At 46.4% G+C, this 22,679-nt stretch overlaps 1 protein-coding gene across 4 annotated transcripts in view; it reads left to right on the plus strand.

Annotated features, from left to right (window-relative positions):
* Positions 1 to 22,679, plus strand: part of XRCC3 (X-ray repair cross complementing 3) — a 178,041-nt gene that overhangs the window by 40,335 nt on the left and 115,027 nt on the right. The window lies entirely within an intron of this gene.

The raw sequence follows: 22,679 nt of genomic DNA on the forward strand, positions 1-22,679 counted from the left end.
GTAGTTGTGAGGCTACCTCTACGACTCTAAAAAGGAAGGTCTGAAAGTATAAACTTTTTGTTTTTGCTCCCTCATTTCTCATTCCCTGTTGTAGAGTCAAGACACACTCAAGATATGCCTCGGAAATTGTAGGGTCCCTGTATCGCCTCATTCCCTTGTTCTGGGCACATTTCACAGCAGGCTCCCACTCTGAGTTCTTCTGGGGTCCCCTGGGCATTCTTTTTATTTCACTGTTCCCTCTTAAGACTATTAAGGGTCACTCAAGCCTCTACGCACTTTCCACTCCATTTACACATCTCAGTGCTCTCTCTTGAGTTTTCAACGGATACAAGACTTTTTCCAGGGATATGTCCCTAAATAACTTATGCACCTGAAAGTGAGCAGAAGACATGGTGCCACTCCTCCACCAAGCAATAGAGGTCCTCAGCCATGCCAAGGAAACATTTTGATTTGTCTTTTTTTATTAAGCCACTCCCAACCATGATGGTCTCTCTATGGTGGGCCCAGGGTTAACTGCATCTGCTGTGCTCATTAACTAGTCTGCAGCTTTTTATCAGTACTCCGTGGCAGCAGTAGGGTCTCCACCCAAGTCAGTGGACAATCCTGCACAGGTTGGTCCCCAGCAGTCTTCAGAGGTTGCTGCGGACTTCTTTTCATGAGTGAATATCTGCATAGGGTAGTTGTGCTTCTTCTAGGACTCCCCACTGGGGTGTCAGACTAGGTCTACACCCCAGCCCCAGGTGCAGACCCTGCCCTGCACAATCGCAAGGGCTTTGGGCAGCTTTATTAACATCATCAGATTTAGCCGATGTGGGAAGAGACCATGGAAGAGAGGTCAACATTGAGATTTCTAGTTGTTTGTGGCCCCAGAGGGTGGTATTGTAGTTCGAATACCTCTTTCCACTTTAGATCACCACACTCAGCCTGAGCATCAGCACCTCCCAGTTGGCCAGTGTTTCACTCATCCGTGTTAATACAGAAAAGCTCAAGTCCATGGACCTTCTGAAATTGCATCAAAGAGCATCTATTCTCTTATTCTACAAGCCAAGTACTTACTCTACTTTTGACTGCAGTAACCGTGACATTCAGCTATAAGACTACATTTGGCTGGGGCTGTTAAATAGAGCAATTTTTATGAACCCTAACAACTTTATGGACCGAGAAGCCCAAACATATTTTAACCATGAATTTTCTGATTTTGCCAAAAACCTAACTGTTTGCTGTGTGATAGCGTGTAGAAAAAATTGCAAAATTTTGGGGCATTTAACCTTGGAGCCACTTCAAATGATATCAAAGCCTTGGTTCAGATAATTGAGAAAACCAACATTTAGAGTCCTAACATAAGCAGGAATATTTCGGATACCTTTGCAGGTTAAGAAGGAAAAGGGTAAAATCTGAATAAGAGGCTGATATAGAGATTGAATTGTAAGAACTATTCACAAAACACTTAATTATATGTTTCAGTGGTTTTCCTCTTTCAAAAGGAGGAAAGAGAGGAGAGGTAGAAATAATAATTTTTGACATGAGGGCCAATATCACTGTATCTAAATCCTCTACACTGTGTGAGAAAATGGTAGGTTGGGTGTGAAAATCTCCCAAAGCGTACAACACCTTCTCTTATACACTAGTTTTGCAGGAGAACAAGTGTAGTAGCTATTAGAGGTAGGGTCTCTTGCGCAGTTATTACTTGGGGATCGACTGCGAAATAGAGAATTGGTTGCTGGCCTTGTGATGATACACAATTTTAAGACAGTCCCTTAAGGAGGTGGAGTTTCGTTCGCTCCCTCCATATAAACCCTGATGGAACTTGAAGCCGGTGCTTGGCTTTCGGATTTCCGACCCTAGTCCACGCCCCTTTGTTTCCTGTGAAGTTTAGTGTTCCTGGTTTCGTGAAGACGACGGAGGTCGACACGCGTTGTTTGTCCTAGTGCTGCCTCCTCCCTCGTGCTGCCTCCTTCCTCGTTTGGTCCCGTGGGTGTATGCTCGCGTGGGTGTATGCTCGCAGTTAGCGGGTGAGGCTTTCCCCTTCTGTTGTTGTGGCGGCGCTTGTTTACGGCGGTGGCAGTAAGTAGCGGTTTGTTCCCGAGTACCGCGTGTGACTGCTGCCCCGCCTTCCTGTTGAGCCGCGTTCCCTATCTCTTTGCCGTGCGTCGGCGTTCTCATTCCCCGCTCCCTGACCAGACATAGGAGAGCTCTACTGTTGCATTCACTGTGTATGGTTAGATTAGACACGTCGACCGTATCGACCGTAACCTCCTACTTACAACGCGGTCGCGTGTCAGTTATCCTCTAAGAGAGAAACAGTGTAGCGAGTACCCCATGCACTCCAGACTCGCAAGAGTGTTCTTGAGAAATCATTCCCTTATTTTTCCCTTTTGGTGTGTCTTTAGCAGTGTCGTTTTCCTCTGACCATAGTTGGGGTGTTCTGTCCTTCTTACACTGCTGTAGGTGGTAGCAGATTAAGCCACGCGGAATACAGTGGTTTTGACCTTGTGTCAGTGTAGCCTTTGGTTTCAGGTATACGCTGGTTGCTCCCTTGGTTACACTCTTAGAGGCCTTAAATGCTGCTGCCTTCTTTCCCAAAGATTGCCGTCATCAAGTCTCTTCTACACTGCTGTGTCATTCAGTTCATCATATGCCGAGAGGAGATGTTCAGTTGGTAAGGGACATTGTGTTTGTGTGTCATACATAACGCCAGCATTTAGTAATTAGTCTGGGTGTGTGGGTGTCTCCTAAGTAGGGGTGGGGGACAGAAATCATTAACGTTCTCTTCATTATTTCCTCTGTAGGTTGTGCCCATCCTGTTCCTTCTGAAAACAACCAACTGGGGGTTCCAAAGTGTAGCTGCCTTCACATTTCTGCCCCACATCTCCGAGGGTTCTTCTGTTGGTGTGTGTTCCTTTGCATAGGGCTCACCCAGGGAAGGGCTTTGGGAGTGTGGGGAATTCTCGTCGCTCCTGTGGATTGAGCTGAGCGGTCACACAAGTGGTATCGGCAACAGAAAGCCAAGCCCACGAATTAGGTCCACCCGAACGACGATGAATCTCGAAGGTGCTACTTCCTCAACAGAGACTCCTTTGCATAGTCCCACCGTAGAAGAGTTGGGGGCAGCTCTTATAGATCTCCAAAGAGAAGTAGGGAGACTTAGAGGCGAGAATCTACATCTCCACACAGAGTTAGAGAGGTAATGCGGCAAATTGGGCCGTCCCTTTAGTGGAGAGTAATGACCCCCTTTTGTATAATTTCACGTTGTTTAAAGATAAGTTGAAAGGGTTATTCGCACGTCATGCCTATGTACAAGCCAGCGACAGCGAGTTACTTAGCTTGAAACAAGGGAATAAAGATCTAATCACTTATGTAACAGAGTTTAATAGACTAATAATTGAAACACAATGGCCAGAGGACAAACGGAAGTCCTTATTCTATAGAGGATTAAATGACTATCTGAAAGACCTTCTTTCTCACATCGTAGATCCCCCCCCGAAGAATGTAATGCTTTCATAGATTTAGTGGTTAAGCTTAATCACAGGGTATCAGAACGGAAAGGAGAAATATCCCGTGGAACCCTAGCTCGTTTTTGGGTGGTGAGAGGAGATAAAAAGGAAGGTAAAGATCAGAAAGATACTAGTGAACCGATGCAAATCGGTGGTATGAGAAAGCCATTGACTACCGAAGAAAAAGAGAGACGACGAAAGCAAAATCTTTGTTTATACTGTGGCAAAGGTGGTCACTATGCCAGAAGTTGTCCTGCCAAAATCAGCCCTAGTACTAAGGTGGCGGCAATTTGTCAGGACTCTGAGTACCCTAAGGGAAACTAGTGAACTTGGAGAATAGAGAGACCGTTTCTTCAAGTTGTTCGCAAGCAAAGGTCTCCTTTGACGTAGCTAGTGTTACTGCTCCTGTAGCCCGCCATTTTACCATCTCTGTTACTCTGATAGTCTCTGTACAGAGTCGCAAGACGCTACCCATTCTGCTCGACTCAGGAGCTATGGGTAATTTTCTCGACATACATTTGGCTCAGACACTGAAGATACCTTTTATTCCCAAGATCAAACCTGAGCCCATTCGAGCCGTGGATGGAACCGAGTTGTCCTCCGGGTTAATAGCTTACCACACTCCTGCATTGACTATGGTCTGTAGCAACGGGCATTCAGAGGACATAGTGTTCGATCTAATTGACACCCCCAATTTCGGGGCTATCCTTGGGGTGCCTTGGTTGCAGGCTCATAATCCACACATTGATTTGAATGCAAGGAAAATCACCTAAAAATCCGCATATTGCATGCTAAATTGCTATCAAGAAGCACAGGAGTGGGAAACCCCTTTATGTTGTGTAATAGAAGCAGCCGAAAGGGCCCTCCCTACCATGTAAAGTGAATTTCGTGAAGTCTTTGACGTGGAAAAGGCTTCGGTCTTACCCCCCCATAGGAGTTATGATTGCAGGATTGATTTAATTCCTGGGGCCGACTTGCCAGTGAGCCGAGTATACGCATTAACTGAACCTGAGACGGAATACCTCCAACAATACATCTCGGAGATGTTAGAGAAGGGGTTTATCAGACACTCCACCTCTCCTGTGTCCTCCCCACTCTTCTTCATCCCTAAACGTGAAGGAGGGTTAAGGGCGTGCCTAGATTATCGCGCCTTAAACAAAGTGACCATAAAAAATAAATATCCTTTACCACTCATTTCGGTCCTACTGGATCAAGTGCGAGGAGCCAAAATATTCACCAAGCTCGATCTTAGAGGGGCGTATCATTTGATACGAGTCAAGGATGGGGACGAATGGAAGACCGCCTTTCGTACGAAATTCGGTCTATTCGAATACTGCGTCATGCCGTTTGGTCTTTGCATTGCCCCCGCGGCCTTTCAATTTTTCATAAACGACATACTGCGTGAATATCTAGATCTCTTCGTGATCGTGTACATAGATGATATCCTGATTTTTTTCAAATTCAGAAAAAGAACATGTGGAACATGTAAAGAAGATATTGCTAAAACTGAAGGAGAATCATTTATTCGCGAAATTGGATAAAAGCACCTTCCACACAGATAAAGTAGAATTTCTAGGATTCGTCATTTCCCCTGAAGGAATCCATATGGATCCAAAAAAGATAGAAGCGCTGATCAATTGGCCTAGTCCTTCTTCGGTAAAGGAGGTCCAATCCTTTATCGGATTTGCGAATTTTTATAGACGCTTTATCGATCATTTTTCAGACTTGATTGCTCCCATTACCAGATTGTTGCGCAAGGGTGCTACCTTTCATTGGTCCGCTGAGGCGGAAAATGCATTCTCTCAGCTCAAGAGTAGGTTCACTACGGCGTCCATCATTAGTCATGCTGACAACACACAACCATATTATGTGGAGGCTGATGCGTCTCAATATGCCGTGGGTGGTGTCTTATCTCAAAGAAATCCCACAACGGGTCGATTACATCCTGTGGCATATTTTTCTAAAACCCTTCTCCCTGCGGAACAGAATTATACCATAGGAGAAAGGGAACTCCTGGCCATAAATCTTGCTTTTCAAGAGTGGCGACATTATTTATTGGGGTCTCCACATACAGTTACAATCTACACAGACCATCGTAACTTACAATTCTTTAAATCCGCTAAGGCGTTAACACCAAGACAAATGAGATGGGTTTTATTCTTTAGTGAGTATGATTTTGTGATTACCTATCGTCCTGGACCGCAACAAGGAAAAGCGGATGCACTATCTCGCTTGGGAGCTGACAAAAGAGTTGTAAACTGTGAACCTCCCCCTCTCATTCCTTGCCATAAGATTGTGGGAGTCAGTGATAGGGATTCACCAACCACCTGCTTCTTAAATAAATTGATGACAGCGTATGAAGACATATCACCGATAGAATGGATGAAAGAGCCACAACACACGATAAGAGATGGATTGTATCTGCATGATAGGAAGATCTATGTACCTGTATCAGATCTGCAACAACAAATCATCAAATGGTGTCAAGATAACTCCTTAACAGGTCATCCAGGGGGTGAAAAGACCATACAACTTTGTCAGAGATGGTTTTGGTGGAAAGGTTTAAATCAAGACGTGCTGGCTTAGGTTTCCTTTTGTTCTGTTTGTGCCAGACAAAAACCGTTACGCACTGCTCCTGCTGGATTGTTACATCCTACACACATACCTCCAGTCCCTTGGCATACTCTTAGTATGGATTTCATTACTGATTTGCCTCCCGTGCAGGGTTACAACACTTGTTCACAAAAATGGCACACTTTATTCCTTTAAAGAAATTACCATCATCCAAGGAATTAGCACAAGTGTTTATTGACCACATAGTTAAGTTGCATGGAATTCCGTCTGTGATCATCACTGATAGAGGTGTACAATTAATTTCCCGTTTCTGGCAAGGATTATGTGCAACCTTAGGAATAGATCACAGATTGTCTACAGCCTATCATCCCCAGACTGATGGACAAACCGAGAGGACTAATCAGACTCTTGAACAATTCCTTAGATGTTTACTATCCTCTATCACGTCCAATTGGGTACAGGCTCTGGCCTTAGCTGAATTTGCGCACAATAATTCCACACATTCCTCTACGGGGATATCTCCCTTCTTTTTTGTTCATGCACATCATCCTAGATTCCTTCCTTTCCCAGCACCCAGTCATCTAGACAATATTCCTGCTGTCCAACAACATCATGCCACCCTATTAGAGATATGGGAAACCGCCACCAGAGAATTAAAAAAGACCAAAGAAGCCTTGAAGACTCAATCTGACAAACATCGTAAACCTGCTCCCGATTATCAAGTAGGCGATCAGGTTTGGTTGTCCACCAAGAATTTAAGGTTAGCGGGTCCAAAGAAGTTACAACCTCGTTATGTGGGTCCGTATAAGATCATGAAAATTATCACTCCTGTGTCACTTAAACTTGAATTACCCGACGAAATGCAGATTCATCCCGTATTCCACACCTCCTTACTCAAAGAATACAAACCCTCTCTGAATCCTGAACAGCCTCCTCCTATCATCCTAGTGGGTGGGGACACGGAATACGAAGTAAAGCGAGTCCTAGATTCCCGTAGACACAGGGGTAAATTACAGTACTTAATTGACTGGGTAGGCTATACTCCGGAAGATCGTTCTTGGGAACCGGCTGAAAATGTACACGCCCCTGTCTTGGTTCGAAGGTTTCATGCCCTCCACCCCACTAAACCTCGCCCTGTCAGTCGGCCTTTGGGTGGGAGAACTATTAGAGGTAGGGTCTCTTGCGCAGTTATTACTTGGGGATCGACTGCGAAATAGAGAATTGGTTGCTGGCCTTGTGATGATACACAATTTTAAGACGGTCCCTTGAGGAGGTGGTTTCGTTCGTTCCCTCCATATAAACGCTGATGGAACTTGAAGCCGGTGCTTGGCTTTCGGATTACCGACCCTAGTCCACGCCCCTTTGTTTCCTGTGAAGTTTAGTGTTCCTGGTTTCGTGAAAACGACGGAGGTCGACACGTGTTGTTTGTCCTGGTGCTGCCTCCTCCCTCGTGCTGCCTCCTTCCTCGTTTGGTCCCGTGGGTGTATGCTCGCGTGGGTGTATGCTCGCAGTAAGCGGGTGAGGCTTTCCCCTTCTGATGTTGTGGTGGCGAGTGTTTACGGCGGTGGCAGTAAGTAGCGGTTTGTTCCTGAGTACCGCGTGTGACTGCTGCCCCGCCTTCCTGTTGAGCCGCGTTCCCTATCTCTTTGCCGTGCGTCGGCGTTCTAATTCCCCGCTCCCTGACCAGACATAGGCGAGCTCTACTGTTGCATTCACTGTGTATGGTTAGATTAGACACATCGACCGTATCGACAGTAACCTCCTACTTACAACGCGGTCGCGTGTCAGTTATCCTCTAAGAGAGAAACAGTGTAGCGAGTACCCCGTGCACTCCAGACTCGCAAGAGTGTTCTTGAGAAATCACTCCCTTATTTTTCCCTTTTGGTGTGTCTTTAGCAGTGTCGTTTTCCTCTGACCATAGTTTGGGTGTTCTGTCCTTCTTACACTGCTGTAGGTGGTAGCAGATTAAGCCACGCGGAATACAGTGGTTTTGACCTTGTGTCAGTGTAGCCTTTGGTTTCAGGTATACGCTGGTTGCTCCCTTGGTTACACTCTTAGAGGCCTTAAATGCTGCTGCCTTCTTTCCCAAAGATTGCCGTCATCAAGTCTCTTCTACACTGCTGTGTCATTCAGTTCATCATATGCCGAGAGGAGATGTTCAGTTGGTAAGGGACATTGTGTTTGTGTGTCATACATAACGCCAGCATTTAGTAATTAGTCTGGGTGTGTGGGTGTCTCCTAAGTAGGGGTGGGGGACAGAAATCATTAACGTTCTCTTCATTATTTCCTCTGTAGGTTGTGCCCATCCTGTTCCTTCTGAAAACAACCAACTGGGGGTTCCGAAGTGTAGCTGCCTTCACATTTCTGCCCCACATCTCCGAGGGTTCTTCTGTTGGTGTGTGTTCCTTTGCATAGGGCTCACCCAGGGAAGGGCTTTGGGAGTGTGGGGAATTCTCGTCGCTCCTGTGGATTGAGCCGAGTGGTCATACAAGTGGTATCGGCAACAGTAGCGATCTTGCACTGGAGTAGCTGTTGTGTTATGCAAGTGGCATATCATGGAGGCACCTACAAGGACGCTTGCTAAGATGGCGGATGCATCTCGTTAGAGCTCCGCCATCCATCCCTCATAATCGTGAATTTATCTGGGAAAAAGCGGGACCAGTGGCTGTACAACAATCCAGTAGCCTCAACGGACATCCCGAAGTCTGTCAAAGAACAGTAGTTCACCTGTGTGTGGCGATGATCTGGATCTGGGTCGTGCAGAGCAGAGGCGCAGTGCTGCGGAGGAGGACTGACGAGCCCGCGGCCGAATGCATGGAGAGGTAGACTGCGCCATCGGGCCTAACTGCACACATACCCAGGGCCCTTGTATTGACCCACCATGGGCAGCATATCGATGCGTGTGGCTGGGGGTAGAAGCAGGGCTGGGCGCGAGGCTGTAGCAGCAGCCAGGATTGAGTCGCAAACCGCACCCTACTGGACACAGCCACAGGGCCGTCGGCTCGGAGTGTACTGGCCTGAGCTGGTACGAGGCAATCACAGGTGTATCAAACGGGCGTGTGAACTTGTTGATGTGACTGCCTAACCCGGAACGTCCGGAGCCTGAATCCACTGGCAAGTCGATATCGGAGGCATAACTGGAACTGCACTAGAAGCTAGAGGTACTCAAACTGATAAAGGCGAAATAAGATTGAAGTGACCACAGGGCTATGACCCCACAAGACGCTGTGAGTCTCAGAGCAGAGACATGTCTATGAGTGATTGAGGCGTGGAGGCGACCCCAGACAGAGGTGGTTTGTGGTGCTAGGCCTCAACAGAGTGGAGCCAAGCGAGCAAGTTAACAGGTGCATTGCAGGATTGGAAAGCAGCGGGTGCTCCGATCGGACATATGCACTGGATGTGCGACGGGATCATTGAAAGCATGGTGTAGCCAGCCAAAGGCAAGATGTGAACTCCAGCAGGGGCCTGCGTTGAGGACTGATCCGACACCAACAGGCCGAGTACTACTAGGCACAATTGCGTGGCCACTGGTTGGAGGTGGATGGTGTAAGGGTGCCGAGCAGTTGGTTAGGACAACGTGACAAACTGGAGCATGAAGGCACTAAACACACTGGGCGGCAGCGACAGTAAGCTGTGAAGGAAACCCCCCTGGCCAGCACACACAAGATCGATGTCCCCAGAGCTGCAAGCATAATCGAGACATGGAAGAGACGTAGACCACTGAGATTAATAAGGTAGCACATGTCAGACATGGGCAGGCTTCGCTCTGGCGCCGGCGGACCCTCTTGCCACCTGCCGCCGACCCGAGCTCAGACAGATAAGATGCCCGAGGTGGCGTTCACCGACTCCATGTCCACTAAATTGGACGCAGTCCTAGCTACAGGTGAAAGACTGGGGAACACGTTGGAGCAAACCCGCACCTCACTTGAAACCAAGATTGACACAGTAGTGAGTGACCAAAACCTCCTACATGCAGACCATTGTAAACTAGCAGAAAAAATCAACACACTAGAGGTCGCCATGGAAGAGTTGTCTCCCAAGGCAAGGGAAGCAGAAACTAGCCCAAAAGAACTGATGACCCAGGTGCGGGTCCTTGAACACAGGGCGGAGGACTCAGAAAACCGATCCAGCTGGAATAACGTCAGAGTGATTGGCCTGCCAGAGGGAGAGGAGAACTGGATACAGATACGCCTTTTAAAGCTGTTGACAGACCTATTCTAAAAAGGCCTTGGCATAAGCTTAGGCTTGAGGAGTTTTATAGCATACTGGAACAGAAACCTCTGAGCATCTTTTTTAATGTGGAACAAGGTTACCAACAGTTCTGCGCCTGGATCACCGATGCCTTGGACTCTCTCATACCTTTACGGTGGTCGAAAGGCCGGACAAAAACACCTAGTCCTTGGTATAATGACTCACTCGCAGAACTAAAAAAAGCCTGCCGAAAAACAGAGAGGGAATGGAGAAGATCCTACAGCCCTGCTCTGAAAACTCGGTATTTTACTGAGCTGAAGCTCTATCATAGAGCTATTTGCAGAACACGAGCCGCATTTTACGCTCAAGAATTTGCCACCAGCCCTAACCCTTCAAAACTGATTTTTAAGATACTGAAGGATCTTATGAAAAACAGATCCACCTCAGAGGTGATTTGCACAGATTCCCACTGTGATAAGCTGGCCTCCTTTTTTGTGGAGAAAGTGGAAACAATCTACCAAAGCTTTGACACACTCCACCAGAACCGAGAGGTTACTGTCCCCGATACGTTGGGATATGAGACTCTTGCAATGCTACCTGAACTGACTACTGAGACCTTTGATAGGCTTAGCCTCAGGGTCAAGTCAGGTTCTCCCTCGGACCCGTTAAAGCCAGCCTTAATTAACACACTTTCCCCACTCTGCCGTGACCCCATATTGAATCTTATCAATATGTCATTGTCCAGCGGAATGGTACCCACGGCTTGGAAACAGGCAGTGGTTACTCCTATACTAAAAAAAGCCAACTCTGACCCCCGGCTGCCAGAGAATTATCGACCCATATCCCTGCTGCCTTGGATTGCCAAAGTAACAGAAGCCCATGTCAACTCTGTTCTGTCTGAGCATCTGGCTCGCAACCAGATATTGGATTCCAGTCAGAACGGCTTCCGGTCGGGACACAGTACCGAGACGGCATTACTTTACATCACGGAACATCTACGCCAGGTTCTGGATTCAGGTCGCACTGCAGCGCTTTTACTATTAGATCTAAGCGCTGCCTTCGATACTGTGTCCCACCATATACTGATCCAACGCTTACAGGAGGCGGGAGTGACTGATCTCGCTCTCCAGTGGTTTCGGTCTTTTCTATCAGATCGTTCTTTTAAAGTGGCCATACCACCTGGCCAATCTGCCACTTATCCCCTGGAGCTGGGGGTACCACAGGGATCCTCGTTGAGCCCTACTATGTTCAACCTCTATGTGAAACCGTTGGCTGGTGTCGTTAAACAGGGGGGTCTTACGATGGCCTCATATGCGGACGACACACAGCTAGCGGTGACACTTAGTGGAGACCCTGAGGTGGAGGCCCCCAAATTTCGAGCGGGTTTGTTGGCAGTAGCAAGCTGGCTTCGCACCAACTGCCTTCAGTTAAATGCCACCAAAACAGAGGTGTTGGTATTAGGGAAGCATGCTGAGCTATGGGGTAACCAGTGGTGGCCATCAGAGTTGGGGGTCACTCCCATTCCAGCTTCTGGAGTGAGAAATTTAGGCATCTGGTTGGACTCTGCGCTCACCTTCAAGGACCACACTAAGAAGGTGGCTGCCACGTGCTATGGCATTCTGCGGGGAATAAGGCCGGTCTTAAAGTATTTTGATCCCCCCACCAGACAGCTTGTGGTCCAGGCCTCTATACTATCTCGGCTGGACTACGGCAGTTCACTGCTGTTAGGGGTGAATCAAGAGGAGGCCTCTAGGCTCCAAAGGGTGCAAAATGCCGCGGCTCGGGCCATTGTGGGCCTCCCTAGACATTGCTCAGTGTCTGGTACCATCGCGGCCTTACATTGGCTCCCGGTCAGACAGCGAATTCAGTTCAAAGCGCTATGCCTGACCTTTAAAATTTTGAAATCTTCTTCGCCCCCGGCACTTGCTAACCTACTCACGCCCTATGTTCCTTTGAGATCGGAGAGGCGGTCTGTCCGCGCTTTAAATTGAGTAGAATGGGTGGCCGCTCCTTTAGGGTGCTCGCGGCAGGTTTGTGGAACTCGCTCCCGGTACACATCCGAGCTCTTGAAGACCTGCTCGCCTTCAGGCAGGCGATTAAAACTTTACTGTTTCCCGTGTCTGGTTAATTTCCTTTTCTTTTATTGTGTGTTATGTTGTAGCATCTGTCACAGCGCCAGGACGCCCCTTTGCTGGGGCAGCTGTGCGCTATAAAAATATAAATAACATAACATAACAGAGATTAATGCCTGAAGGCACACTTTCGAAGCACTTTGCCGCGAAAAGAGCGCACAGGCTCCCAACAAGACCACCTCCCCAGGGGCAGGCCCCAGGCCCTTTTTATTCCGCTTTCTACACTACAGAGACAGGGACACGATCCTGCAGGAGTCCCGAAAGCTGCAGTCTATACAAATTGCAAACCGTCAGGTAATGCTCTTCCCAGACTACACAGTCGCAGAACAGAAGCAACTGCACTAATGTTTAGAAGTGAAACACCGCCTGCGTAGCTTGGACCTTAAATATTCGCTACTATTTCCTGCATGCCTAAGAATAGTGGCAAAAGGCGAGACGCACTTCTTTGACACCCCCACTGCTGCCTGGTAATGGATGGACTCTGCCAAATTGGGGGGCACTACCCCACTAGCAGACATACAGGGAAAACCTCAACCAGGAGTAACCTCTGGATTCCTCAGAGGGAAGAGACGCAAACCGCAGGAGACACCCATGGGCCATGCACCCAATGTTGAGCAAATTATTCTAGACCAACGTAAAGCATTACAGGCAGCAGCAGACATCAGTGATAATCGAAGAGACTTGATGTCCGAGGAAGGTCTATGATCTACACGGAGTCGGTGGAGGCGGCTTCCTACTCGCAAGAATCCGGCACCCCACCAGAGGTCACACCACAAACAGCAGATTACATCATACAACTGCACACTGGATTCTATGCTGTTGTGAACATTTGTCCATTAACCAAGGCCAAGCAAGTATCCCAGGACATTATATGTTTAAAGTTTGCTTAAATAGCACGCTCTCATGAGCATAGACTGATACTGCACTTGCCACTGATAACAAACGAGCTAGTGATGATATACAGGACTAGTAACTAGATGGCTGACACACAACACTAAACACGAGCCACAAACCCAAGCGGGTATAGAAGTAGCACTGTTTCCCACGCATGACATAACCACCGAGAGGATTCACATATCCACCCATTTAATACCCGGCAAACACATTGCCCGACCCTACTAGCCAATGTTGGCACAATGTTTTGGATGAAAGTTTGGATGGATGCATGTTGCGAAATCGCCCTTGTGGTATTTAATATGATAGTTTATATTTGTTCAGTTTGTTATTGTACTACAGCCAGATTACGAACCCACAAGAATCCAACAATAATACACCATCCCACTCTCGACATGGCTCCACATACATGCTACAGACCAGGGAATCCACATACCTTCCCGTAGGTCCTCAATATACTCTTACCTTAAAAGACACCAGGCCCAAATAGTCTTTCTGCAAACAACACACCTCACAACTCCAGAATTAGCGAACTTGCAGAGGAGATGGCGCTGGCAGCTCTACGCTACCGGATACTCAGCCTTCGCACGAAGAACGCTGATCTGGATCAGACCAGGTACCCCCTTTCAAATTGAGGAATCAGCGATAGACACAGAGGGGTGGTATGGTCTTGTAAAAGGCCATCTGGATGGCAGATGCATAGTATTAGGCTCCATATACGCACCCAACACAGATCAGTCATCGTACTTAGATACGCTGACTGGCAAATTTTCTAACTGGCACAGGATACCATGGTTGTTGGGTGGGGACTTCAATTGTGTGTTGGACATAGCTCTTGGCCGTTCCTCCTCCCCCTTCCTGGTACACCCACGACATTAGCCATGAGGGCATTAAATGCCTGGATGTCGCACTGGCAGCTCATAGACGTCTGGCAGCAAAGAAACCCCACCGACAAGGTATACTCTTATTACTCAGGCTACCATGGGATACATGTGAGGTTGGACAGGCTGCTCTGCTCAAAAGAGATAGCAACGGTAGTGACCAAGACTGAATACTTGGGCAGGACCCATTCAGATCATAATTCACAATTACTGCAAATGTCATGTGATACTGCCCATGCTGCCATCCCCAGGTGGCGCTTACAACCCGAGACACTAGAAGATCAACCATTTCGCGAAGCTCTCAACACAGAAATCATTCATTACTTTAGCTACAATACAGGTACAGCTTCTTCACGCCTTATAGAGTGGGACACCTTCAAAATGGTAATACGGGTCATTGCCTAAACACACAAATAGGACTGCGAAAAGTTACAGAAACTGACATCAGGAAGGTGGAAGATGGGCTACTCCACCTAGAAACTCAAGTGATAGAAGACTCTCTATTGAGACCACAACTCAAAGAGAAAAGAATAGAGCATCACACATTGCTGGAGAGATTGAGATGCCTCAATTATAAGTCACACTCAGCACGCACACACCGCGCCGCAGACAGGGCAGGACGCCTATTTGCATGGCTTATCAGACAAGAGGATTTCCGGGCGCCCATAACAGCGATTCCAGCACCGAATGACACACTACTGTACACACAACTAGAAATACACTTGGAGTTCACAAGGTACTGCATAGAGTTGTACAGATCCACTACCACGGCACAGCCTGAGGAGATCCAACAATTTCTTGTAAAGATTGCCCCCCCAGCCCCAACACGAGAAACAATTAAAGTTAGACGCTCAGGTCACCCCCTTAGAAATCCTAGCAGGTATACGCCCTCTGGCTACAGGGAAGTCCCCTGGCCCGGACAGCCTGCCGCCTGAAGTTTACAAGGCATACGCCACACTGCTTGTGCCACAGCTAAAAACAGTGTATGATGCCGCACTGTCGGCCTCCACACTTACGGCATCACAACGGGAGGCATTACTAATATCTCTCCCTAAACCAGATACAGATACATTACAACTGGGATCATACAGACCGCTGGCACTCCTCAACACTGATTATAAAACTTTAGCTAGCGTCATCTCGGCCAGGCTGGCCCCACTGGTACAGTCGTTGGTGCACCCGGATCATAATGGACTTGTGCCGGCAGCAACACTTCCCTTAATATACGGAGATTCTTCCGGCTTCAATAATATGCGACACAGCTTTGGCCCAGCTGGGGCTGCCTGGTCCTAGATCTAGAGAAGGCCTTCTACTCCCTCGAATGCCCCTATCTATTCTCAGTCCTCCACCAATATGGTTTCGGAATAATTTTTCTGAATGTTGTGAGGCTGCTATACACACAGCCTCTCTTACGGATCCACACAGGATGACAAATACCAGAGAGCTTCCCTATAGGCAGAGGAACTAGACAGGGGTGCCCCCTTTATCCTTTATTATTTCCATTGGCAATGGACCCGCTTGCGGCACACTTCCGCAGGAGGGGTAATGGCTGGGGCATTTGTCTGGGTGACGGTCTACACGTGGTGTCCTTGTACACAGATGACCTACTACTATATTTAAGAGACGTTGATAATGTGCCGGACATCATAGTGGAGATTGGTGTGTCTATTAAGTGGCAGCCCTCGTCCTTTCGGTACCTAGGCATACACACATCACTCTGCAAAAGATATTCTGGATGGCAATCTCACTAGAGCCATATCGTTCACCCGTCATGGGCAGAATAGCCATGTCCAAAATGGTGATACTGCCGAGACTCTAGTATTATTTCACAAATTTGGCCATATAAGTTCAAGCTAAAACGTTTCGCAAATTGGAACATTTGCTTAGAGATTTCATCTGGAATAAAGGGCGCCACAGAGTAGTTCTATGGAAGCTATATGCACCAATGGAGAAAGGGGGCCTGACAGTTCCCAGTATGGAACTATGCTATTTAGCCGCGCAACTGCAGTGGGCTACAGAATGGCTGGCAGGACTGCAGCTAGCTGACATGGCCACTGTACAACCACCCTGGTTGCTTTCCAAGATCTGCCACCTGTTTCACCCCATTGCCAAAAACTCCACCCCAACGTCGGTCTCACTAGACCTGGCTCGCCGCTGCTACAGACGTAGCCTGTACCTCACCCGGCGAATAACCCGTAATGCACCTGCACTGCCCCTTCTTGGCCACCTGAGGCGTGGAGTGGTTACATCAAGTGGTGTGCTAGAACTGTGGCATCCTCCGGGGGTACAGACATTGGGTGACTTATTTGAAGATGGAATACTATTATCATTTGATAAGTTAGTTGAAGACACAGACATGCCACCGGGTCAATTTATAGTCTACAACTCAGTAATATCTACGCTGACAAGGACCTGGGGGGACATGAGCACCGATTCCCAACCCCATTTAGTAATACAATACCTGCATGTTTTGGGAACGGGCAGCTATATAGTGCATTGGCTAACAGAAGCACTACTAACACTCACATTTAGACCTTTTGAGACTGCGTACCAACTAGGAGGCAGACAGAGGTAGGCTCTGGGAAGAAAATGAATGGGAAATGTTACTGGCAAACGTCACGCAAATTCCACAGAATTCAAAATTCCGCATCATTCCTTTTTTTACCATTCATAGAGCCTATTTATCCCCGGACAAAATATTTACTTTCAACTAACCATGGCAGCTTGCCCCCGCTGCGATCAGGCCGGAGCTGACCTTCTTCATATGCTGTGGTCCTGTCCTCTATTATGCAGGTATTGGCAGAAGGTCGGGCCTGCTTGTCGGAGTGCACTGACCTCCCACTGTTACAAACCTTGGAGGTATGCATACAAGGCGTGTTCCCCAGGCCAAAAAAAGCACAAAGTAAAATCCAGATTTATAGATCTAGGCGTTATAGCAGATGATAGACAGGTCACCCGTAGGTGGAAGAATAAATATCCTGCTTTACCAGAGTGCTGGCAGCGATCACTCCTGGTGTGGGCCCAGGCTGAAAGCGTATCTCTACGCCAAGAAGATACAGCCAGTCTGCGTAAATACTCCATTGAGCAACATGGGGACACCATATTGGTAACGTTACAACATACGGGGCCAATGCAGGCTGGGGTAACACCACAGTGTGGAGACTGAAGAAAGGATAAACAGTGGTTGCAAACATACTATATCAAAGAAGGCATGCAGCCTTGGGTCGCCACGAACTTACAGTGAGAATAAATGGGGAGAGGACTGACGTATAAGTAAATACAACTTACCGACTTACAGACATGGGGAGAGGAACCAAAATGGGAAGGGAGAGGGTTAAATACAGTGGGAGACGCTCAAACTGTCAATGAAGTTGTATTATTGTGTTGAGCATTTGAATAGTAAATAGCATCAGCATTGCATTGCAAATATCCAAGTAAAGTAAGTACATGATTACATGGGATACACATATAGAGCGAACCTAAACCAGCAATTTATTATTAGATATTAAATATGTGAACCATGTTACTGACATCCATTTTTTTTATCTGCCCGTCATAAAGTATTATGTAAGAAATGTGCATGTCGAGATAGTGGAAATGAAACTTGCCATATGTTGGCGCGGACAAGTGTGAACTTATCCTTTTTACATTGTATTTCATAAGAAAACTATAAATTGCAAATAAAGAGAATGGTTTAAAAAAATGGAGGCACCTACAAGCCCTGATAACCCTGATGTGTCACAAATTGGTGTGCTGCAGACCCAACACATCCACTGAGTATGGGTTGTGTACCTTGCCCATGAAAAGCAGCTGCTTCCAAGAACCATGGTTTACAGCTCTATGTCTTTGGAGAGGGAATGTTCTCAATTTGCAGTATTTTGGAGTACATTTTCTTGGCTGTAGCTGGTTTATGGTGAGCTGGCCATTCTTGGCACATTATGTCTATTCTTGGCAATATTCTGGCTGTACCTTGAATAATGGTATCCACCCTAGACACGTGTGTGCTCTTGATTTAATTGTGACCTTCCTTTTCATGGACCTGAGACTATGGTTTCCAAACATGGCTTGTAGTGACTATTCTGGCTATCACTGGCATTAGTTGTGGCAAATCTTCCTGCTATATGATGACAATCCCTTGCACCTGAAGATGATGTTAATGATAAGTGAAGGCAAAGGCTGCCCATGTGATATTACCACGGGTGGAAATGGCAGGCTACTGTGTGCGGACAAAACACGTTTTTAGTAAAAAAATAAATAAAAAAAAGGTTACATTGGTTGTTTTGGATAAAAAAGACTATTTTTATTCTGAAAATGAGGCACATCTGTTTATTTCTTTAAAATGAATGTTATGTACTTCTGGGCAAAATGCTTGTATTTTCAGAAACAGGCGTGTTGTTGTTTAAGAATTTTTGCTTTCATTAAATATATTATATTTGAAACAAAACTTATGCTGAGTTTTGAAAGCATACTTATTGTCGATTTTGGTTTCTTGGTACCAAAGGACCCTTAGCCAGTAGCTATGGTTGTTATTCCATGACTGGGTGTTTCATCATCTCCATTGATAAAGCTTTTTGCTAGGACAGTCTGAGGCCTGAACAGCACACTTGGCATAACCAGTTTGATCCTGTTCATTTATGTTTGACTGGGCAGCAGCAGTGCTGTTTGACCCAGTGGGGCTCGTCCAGCTCTGTCTATATATCATTTTGTTATTTGTATTGCTTTTTTCCAACCTCCCTCATCCTTGTAGAAACACAGCCAAAATAAAGTGAAAACAGATGCTATATCCATTTTGAAATGTGATGGGGCATGTGTCATTGCATAACTAGATTTTTTTAAAACATGTTTGTAATCGTGTAGTTCTTTAGCACTTTTGTATGGCAATTGTGCTACCAATTCAACTATTTTCCTACTATATTTTTAAAGTTTTCTTGGGTAGGGTTTAGCACCAGCAACCCTGGGGAGAGCAAAGCATACCACAGAAGTATTGCAATGTGTCATTCAGCATCTCTGAATTATGCAATTTACGCCCATCTATCTATATAGGTTCTTGTAAAGCGGGGAGACTATCACCCAAAAATGGTAGGTCGCTGTTGAAATGAGGTATGCAAAGTGCAGGCTAAAAGCAAATAGCTATCAAAATGCACAGGTTTTATTTTTTTCTTGCGAAATTATATTCTCCTTTCAAATGCAAAAGAAGAGAATCTATAAAATCCTAGCTATTTGGAAGGAAAGTTTCAAACTTCGCTGCCTAATCCTTATCTCCCGTCCTGACAGAATTCCAGCCCTTGGGACCCAGGTGACGGAAAGACTACCGCACAAATTGTACTGGTACTTTAGGCCTGCCATCAACCACTTTGAAGAAGAGTGCAGGGAGCGACACTAAGAATATTTTGTGACTCTGGAGTGTAAAAAAGGAGAACTCGCTCAATACAAGAAGGATATGTTGTAAATGGCACCACAGGTCCCTTCCTTTGGGGAGAGCTCCCCAACCCTGAATCACTCTAGAGAAAGACTGGCTTGGTCACTCTATCCCATTTGGGCAGGTATTTACTACCTACAGCTTTCAGATTTCACTAGTAGTCCTTGTTCAGAGTGCATGAGGACTGAGTTCAGGGTGTGGTTGTTGGCCACTTTCTGTGCCCTGAGCAGACTGAGCACTGGTGAAGGCTGTATCCAGTGTGTTTGGTGGTACAAGGACCTGGCTGCTAGCATGCATGATTTGCAGACCATCTCCTTAACCCTGGCTTCTGCGCTCATCATTCACAGTGGGTGTACCGTTCGGGACTGGGTGTGGACGCTGAGTGACCGGCATGCCATGAACCTCAGTGCCTCTTGTACATGGCCAAAGGTCATACTCAGGAAGTTTAGGGGTATGAGGGTTGATATCAGTGTTTGGCCAAAGGCCACAGACTCTGAACGTGTGCTGCAGTCCACCAGCAGTTGTGCTTGGTCCCTTTGGTGGCCAAGGTGACTGTACACAAAGGCATGCTAGTGGCCATTCTCTGTGCTCAGTATCCATAGCACTTGCCTGAAGATTTTGCTTAGTGGATTCAGGGGTGCTGGGCTTAAGTGAATCTCGTGGCTTAAAGACAATCACTGTGTCCAGTCTCTTCTGTATATGTGTATTGCGGGTTTGGGGAGTGTGCCCTTTACTCAAACTGCCAAAAGTCATGCACAGATCATAGTAAGTGGTAGTGCTCCTATGTAGAACGGCACAGGGTATGAGACTGGGTGCAGCTCCAGTTCATTCCCTGTGTCTAGGGCCCACTGCCGAAGTTTGTTTGAGTGTGTTCGGAGGCATGAGTATTGGGCATTGTTGGTTCAGTGGTATGGGGGTTGGTTCTACAGCCTTCTTCAATTGCCACACACTTGCCATGCACGGTTGTTTATATCAGTGGAAAAAAACAGTAATGATCGACAGCAACTTATTTAAGTATCAGTTAACATTGACTTGGATGACATTAGGAGATGAAAATTCAGCTCATTTGGAATTGTGTTTACCACCAAAAGTCTCAAAAACATGAACATTTTCCAGTGAATTTAGCTAAGCACTTCTAACTCTCAACCAGCTGTGTGGGCTCATGATCTCATACATGAAACCGTTTAAGGACACAGCAACAACCAGTCCCTTGGACAGTTCATGGGGACATGCATACTAGGGTATGATATTATTGATGATGTCATTTGTGGAAACATTTGGGATTTTTGGAAATCTTCTAACAAGGTCTCAGTTGAGACAAGAGGCACGTGTGATATTGCACAAAGGTGCTCATTTATAATCAAAAGGTAGTAGTGCCCTTGGAGGGAAGCGTTTGTGCTAACATGGGTAACGTTGGTTGGTCTCCCAGTGGAATTTTGTTGAGGTAAACTTGAGTCCTGAAACCCGATGCCATAAAATGGTGGCAGTTTGTTTACTGGCCCACAAGGTCTGCATAGGAGAGTCTTATTTTTAGCCTTGTTCAGTGGCACAGAGAGTTGCCAGCTGAAAAGAGATAACTTGCTATGAAGTATAGGGCCTCAGTGTAACCATGTCCTGTGTGGAGATTACCCATCGCTGCTGGTTCTCTGTCCTTCCTGGTACAGGCCGACAGATGGAAGCAGAATAACACAGAAGACTGAAGGACTGCATTTGCAGCTAATCACAATTATTGGCAAAGCCAACAAGTCTTGCCTTTAAGAAATATTTGCGTTGTCAATGCTTATTGCTCATGCTGTACAACTTTGGCAAAATCCAAGATGGTGTTCAGTGTAAACAAGGGGGGGGGGGGGGGGGGGTGCTGACGCAGCTGCGGACAACTCCGTCATTTTGTAGGTGCGTGCATGCTTCCTGACGTAGGCGCCATTAAAAAAAGTTACTGATTCAATATGGACTGTTATTTTAAAATTAAAAAAATGAAGTCGTAGAAAGCGCTTTTATTTATAAAGCGTAAATAAAACCGGAACATGCAGGAGTCAGAAACAAGGAGAATGGGGGAAGAGCACACGCGGTAGAGAAGAACTTGGAACGTGAAGGGACAGGAGCACGAGGCGAGAGAGAGCAACACAAAATGTGGGGTAAGAGAAGTACACAGACAAGAGAGCAGCACGGAGTGCAGTGGGAAAGAGAAGCAAACGAGAGATAAGCAAAAAGAAAAATGTTGTTCCCTAAAAATGAGCAGTGGAAGGCCACAAGTAAAGAGGATATGCTCCAGGGGACGGAAAACACAATATGGACGAAGTAAGCAAATTACACTGACAATAAAGCTAACAAGTGGTAAGCAAGGGGCAGGTTTTAGGCACAAGTAAGTTGACAATGAGTGTTTTACAACCAGACACTTTACACTGTCTATTTTGTTCGCTCTCAAAAAGTGTACATAGTGCCAGCTCTTATTCTTTATTGGTTGGCAACTAGAACAAATTGAAGCCCTTCTGCTTGACTTTATACAGTCATCTTTCTGTGGGATGAGAACTGTTCCTTTGTCTTTAATGAGAGTTGTTTTGTGTGTGTTGTACAAGTATCCAAGAAAGCACTCAGGTTTGTCTTCTGCGGGAAGTGCCTTCCAGCTGGATCTCGTTCGCTAACATCCAATGATGGGTCTCAGCATCAAGCCAGCCATCTTTTTTGGTGAACGCCCTTGTCTTCGTTTCTGCGCCTCAAACCAAGCGAGAGGAAATTTTCTGTTTCTATGTTCTAGACAAGCCATGTATCACCATTATTGTAGCTATGGATTGAATTTGTTCTTGCCGGTGTGTTTGACAGATGAATGGTCTAAATTGGGCACTTTCTAACTAAGAGACTTCCATTGTAGTTCTTGCTTCCACACTTGATCAAAATGGTGTACTAAAGAGAAAAATATCTTATATATTCCATTGACTGTTTCCATGTTCACCAAAATTGGTAGCAATTAGAAACATATTGCACACCAATCTTCAACATCATTTATAATGCATAAACCCTGTTTCTTTCTCTGCAGCCTGGAAGTGCTTGGAAATGACCCCATTTGTGCATTTTGTTTTCAATAAAAGTGTTTTCA

The sequence above is a fragment of the Triturus cristatus genome, chromosome 9 (genome assembly GCF_964204655.1).
Source record: "Triturus cristatus chromosome 9, aTriCri1.1, whole genome shotgun sequence".
Taxonomy (NCBI): domain Eukaryota; kingdom Metazoa; phylum Chordata; class Amphibia; order Caudata; family Salamandridae; genus Triturus; species Triturus cristatus.